Below are 5,685 nucleotides of genomic sequence, written 5' to 3'. Positions count from 1 at the left end.
AGATAAGCAGCCTTTGTGTGATGTTACTCTTTCTGAGTGTCCTGAGAAAGTACAGTCTGTGTTGGGACTTCTTCAGCAGCTCAGAGGTGTTTGCGCTCCAGGTCAGGTTGTCCTCAATGCTGACTCCCAGGAAGCGAAAGTTTGTTACTCTCTCCACGCTTTGCCCGCTGATGTTAAGTGGAGAGATCTCTGTCCTTTTTTTCCTATAGTCAATTATGAGTTCTTTTGTCTTTGAGGTGTTCAGGAGAAGGTTGTTGGCCACACACCATGACACCAGCTGCGTTACCTCGTCTCTGTAGGCAGACTCGTCACCCCCAGATATGAGCCCCACCACCGTGGTGTCGTCTGCAAATTTAATGATGGTGTTGCTCTGATGGACAGGGGAGCAGTCATGTGTGTACAGGGAGTAGAGCAGTGGGCTGAGCACACAGCCCTGGGGAGAGCCAGTGCTGAGGCTCAGGGCTGGGGATGTGTGGTGGCCGATTCTCACTCTCTGTTTGCGGTCGGAAAGGAAACTGTTAATCCACATGCAGGTTGTGTGAGGAAGCCCCAGGTCTCTCAGCTTGGTCACCAGTCTGTGTGGGAGGATGGTATTAAATGCTGAGCTGTAATCCACGAAGAGCATCCGCACATAGTTCCCTTGTCCCTCCAGGTGTGACAGGGCGGCATGGAGTGCTGTGGCCACGGCGTCCTCCGTGGATCGGTTTGCTCTGTACGCAAACTGGTGGGGGTCAAGGCTGCGTGGCAGGGCTGATGTAATAAGTAGGTTGACATGTGGTGTCTTTGAGCTCTAGTATATGATTCAACATATTTTCATACTTATCAAACCTCAGTGAGCCCTCATGCCCTATGGATGGGGTCATTGTATCATGTAATCATCAATTTGCAACAACTTTGTACTGATCTGCAGTGACCCTTTCCTCCAGATGGACAAATAGACTCAAGCAGTGCCAGCAATGACCTCCACAGCAACAGAGCCCTAGATCTCCTCACTATACGGGCCCCATTTACATCAATGTAGGTTCTCTACTACAATGTCCAATTCTATTAAATGATTTTCTTCAATTTCAAAAAAACTCGATTTCAACTTTATTTATATAAAGCGAAAGATGTTATCTTAAGCAACTTTGCATATAGAGTAGATCTGTCCTGTTCTATTTGTAATATTATTTACAGAGACCCAATAATTCCCGCCACGATCAAGCAGCGACAGTGACAAGGAAAAACTTCCTTTTAAGAGGCAGAAACTCAAGCAGAACAGAGATAGAGATCTAATGAACTACAATTGTAATTAAAATAAATATTATAACTAATTGTCGATATATGAAAATATTTCTAAAATTATTTTTTGGGCTTATAAACCTTTGTTTTTGATGAGACAGGTGAAGACTGAGGCACTTCAGGGAGAGAGATCTGTTGTGGCAGGAATGTTTTGACATTAGCCCTCAAAATTGTGCAGAGGCTGTCCCCATTCCTGACCTGCTGAGTTGTGATGGTGTTACTTGAATATGATAGTGTTGCATTGGTGGAAGGACAGAGCTCAAACACAAGTGGTTTGGGAAACCTTGTAGAACAGCTTTGCCCCTAGGGTAAGAATCAAGGCCATCTAACCTGCTAACTTTCTGCACAGAAAACAATGTTTTAGGGGTTTGCTCCTAAGAGTTTTATTTACTTTAGGAATACTAACTTCACAGGATTCATTATATTTTTTGATCTAATCACATCCACATGACATTTTCTTGTCATAAGTAAAGTGTTTTATGCAAATCAATCTCACTTCAACATACTGTTCTGACTGGAGTCAGTTACTGTACCTACTGGCTACCTAAAACGTAGAATAACATGATGCGTATCCTGGTGTGTGTGTTCCTACAAACATGCTGTACATCCACTGGTACGAGCTGCCTTTTCGTGATACCACTGAGATTGCATTACCATAGTATTCATTGCTAAAAAACAGAATGATAAGCATAATCAAACTGATTAAATTGTGTATTCATACCTCCCCCTCTACAGGCGTTTGTTTTACCTACCAGCTGAGTTCTATTTACCACAATGAGTTCAGCTTTATCCTGAAAGGCCAAGGTCCGGGTAGTGGTATATAACATTGCAGTCCCTAGCACATTTCAAACCAAGACAATCATGTACAATTAAAGTATAGTTCCTGTGAAATGGCATCCCTTGTATCATTCTTAATCATGGGGGAGATATCTTTCTCCTTTAGTCTAATCATGAGTTTGCATGGCTGGGTCCCTAAATTGTTATCTCTCTGTGTTCAGTATTGTGATCCTGATAGACCTGTTGGAGGCTTGGAGTAGGGTTTTTCAAACATATAGCTCACCAAAGGGCCCAATCAAGCCTACTGGATAATATTGGAAAGTGTAAAAAAAAGTTTAAATAAAATGAACGCTACTCATGCTATGTCCACTGAAGGTCACGCTTTCTAATAAAAGTCGCGGCTCTATGCTGGATATACTTTTTGTATGTCCACACATTTTTATGTTAATCGTTAGCTGCTGCTCATGCAAGAGCTGCCAGTGAAAAGTATCTTTGTGTTCACTTTTCTCCTTTTTATTTGTGAGTGTTTTTAAGAAAAATGGCACCACCATCAGACTCATCATACAACAACTTTCAAGAACGACTCTGAGAGAAGATAAATTTATTTTTGGCAGGTTTGAGGAAGCAGATACAGCCGAGAGATCAGCAATGCAGGTGTGACAGCTAGCTCTGTTATTGCTAAATCATTACATCAGCTCAATGCCATGTCTGAGGGTGAGTTTGTGAAGGTACTGCCTGACGAGAAACTCTGCGACAGACAGGATTTTATCTTTCATAAACATAAGTTAAGTCATTTGTTGCATTTTGTGGTTTTACTGGTCCTGCCCCTTAAGATCAAATGGGCTGTTGTTTCTCATGAACTAGAATAGTTTGACACCCTTCATAGGGGCTATTTCCAGTTCAGCAAACTGAAGAAACTCATTCACCTCATGTGGAGGTTACACAGCTTTAAAGTATCTTCTTACAACTGTGTGAACTTGCCAAAGCTTTTCCACATGCTATGCTTGGTCACTGTGGAAGTAAATAACAAACCTACATTATTAATGTAATAGGCATTCAGGCAAATATCACTGCCTTCATGTGGGCAACTTATTAACCATAAAACGGCTGATCTCCTGGCAGCCTGGCAATGACCATCATTTTTATAAAGTGATATGCTTGTTATAAGCATGTCTAATGACTAATACAGGCAAACACAGAATAAATAATGATAAAATAATAATCTAATTTCACCAAGTTGGAGGATGAGAGTTGTCTTCTATTATTGTCTATTTTAGTAGACATCACATGACCATGGTACTGGGAAATCATGGAAAACGACGATGAAGTGGGCGTGAGGACAGAGCTCATATACGACATGTGCTCGTAGGGAGACCCTGCAGACCAGCTCTGCTCCCTTTGAAACAGGCATAGACTCCAACCTGCTAACAGTCTACAGAGAGAAAGTGTATTTGCTTTTCATTCTTTGTTGTAGGAATACAAACTGGAAGACGTTCATTGTTTGTTAGTTTACCAATGACATTAATAGGTTAATGCCTTAGTTTGTGGCTAAAATGTCATACACAAATCCAACGAAATAAACAGATGAACAGCAGTATCAGGGAGTACTGGAAAGAGTGTTGTTTTCCACTCTGTCTACAGCACCATGCTGTGTGTTCCTTCATTAATGGAACTATGTTATTTACCTTAAAGTAAAATGGTGTTTTGTGAGACCTGTCGTTATATCTTCTGTACAACCTCCTCTTTGCTGATACTATACAGATGGCACTTAGCCAGTTTATGTACCTACTCGCTGCCTGTAGAATAAGACTGACGTATCCTGTGTGTGGTGTTCTCAGCATGCTTGGAGATCTCACAAATGTAATCTCCCCTCTCACACTGTTGGTGATGTCTCTGGAGAGATATGTAGCTGTGTGCTACCCACTGAGGCATGCTACCATCATCACTGTTAGAAACACAGCAGTAGCATAATGTGGTTTGGGCCTTCAGTTCACTAAATGTCCTCATCGAGTTCTTTGCTGTTGCAATTTCCTTTGAAGACCTGCAGACCTGCAGATGAAAGATTTTTGTTCTGTCATGGCCATGTTTCTTGTGCCCGTGTCTGCTCTTTATGAACAACGCCTACATGTGTTTTGTGTTTATATCAGCGTGTGTGATAGTCAGTTGTTCTTATATTGGTGTGATTGTAGCAGCCAGGTCAGCATCTACAGATAAAGCTTCAGCTCGTAAGGCTCGTAACACACTGCTCCTGCATATGGTACAGCTAGGCCTCAGTGTCTCCTCAACAGTTTACACTCCATTGCTCATAGCTCTGTCAAGACTTGTAACAAGGATAGTACTTGTGCGTGTCCAGAATGTTTTATATGTTTGTATTATCATATTCCCCAGATGTCTGAGTTCTCTCATCTATGGCATAAGAGATCAGACCATCAGACCTGTCCTCTTGCATCACCTCTGCTGCCGATTGAAACGCTCTGTCATTCAAGCCCAGGCTGTGAAGTAAAGTTTTGTCAAGTTTCACCATACCTAGCTGTCATGATTGAAGTTCCATAATTATGAAAATGGCAAAAGTCAGTATGGTTGTTGAAATTCACTAAAAGAATAACATTATAATTTGACAACCAGTGACAGGCATTTGATTAGGAAAGGTCAGTTTTGTAGTAGTAGGTAGTTTGAATTTTTTTTTAAATCACATGATCTTGATGAAACATAATGTTGTCAGCATAGTTGTAACTTCTAATTTGTATTATTGTGGGTAAAATGCTTTGGTAGGGGGCACTTTATACTTCTGCCTTGATTGAATAGCTAGCAGTCCAGACAGATGAGAGGAACTGAAGAATAAGACATAGGGAAAAATATTCACAAAAGTCCTTGGACAAATGTAAACCGCTGATGTGTGATTCATGGTTCACAAACAAACCCAGAGGCCATTCTGATTATGTATTAAAGGCTGTTGTATGATAACAAAATCAATTTAAAAATATGGTTCATAAGTGTAATGGTTTTGAATTATTATTAGCCACATCATGGTCCACCAGCCTTTCACTGACCCTCTAACCCAAAGCCAAACTTTATCTAACCTTACTTAGTGTCCTGTCCTCCCCACAATCTGTATGTCTTATTCTTCTCTTGTCTGCTGTGTGACTGCATTTGAAATTTGCTGGAAGATTAATATATTGCAAACATAATGCCAATACATTAAATTGTGTTTATTTTTATTTTAATTTTTCATTGACTACAGATTCAATGGAAATGATGACTGAAACAGCATATGAATAACAGTACCAGAAAATAACCAACATTTAGATAAACTAAAAAGTTTGCAGTAAAATGTTTGAAGAGTATTAGATAGTAGTATTAGATTGTATCTAGAAGTATTTCTGAGACTGTTTAATGCAAAAATGATTTGTGCAGGAAAAAGAAAGTCATAATACATGGAGGAAATACAGACAGAGATAACTCAATATAAAAAACACTGAACATAGACAGAAATAAGTCTGGAACCTCTAATTGTAAAGTTGATTAAATATGATACTGAATAAAATGTAATTTTTAATTACAAAGAAACAAACAGATGCACTCAAAAAGAAATGTAGGGCCACTTATGCATTTCAATTATCATAGAAG

General features: G+C 39.9%; 1 pseudogene; it reads left to right on the top strand.

Moving 5' to 3' along the window:
• Positions 1-3,650: 3,650 nt before the first annotated feature.
• On the top strand, positions 3,651-4,561 carry LOC113744386 (odorant receptor 131-2-like; annotated as a pseudogene).
• Positions 4,562-5,685: the final 1,124 nt, after the last annotated feature.

The sequence above is a fragment of the Larimichthys crocea genome, chromosome XXII (assembly GCF_000972845.2).
Source record: "Larimichthys crocea isolate SSNF chromosome XXII, L_crocea_2.0, whole genome shotgun sequence".
In the NCBI taxonomy this organism is placed as follows: domain Eukaryota; kingdom Metazoa; phylum Chordata; class Actinopteri; family Sciaenidae; genus Larimichthys; species Larimichthys crocea.
This window is presented reverse-complemented; position numbering and strand designations above follow the sequence as displayed.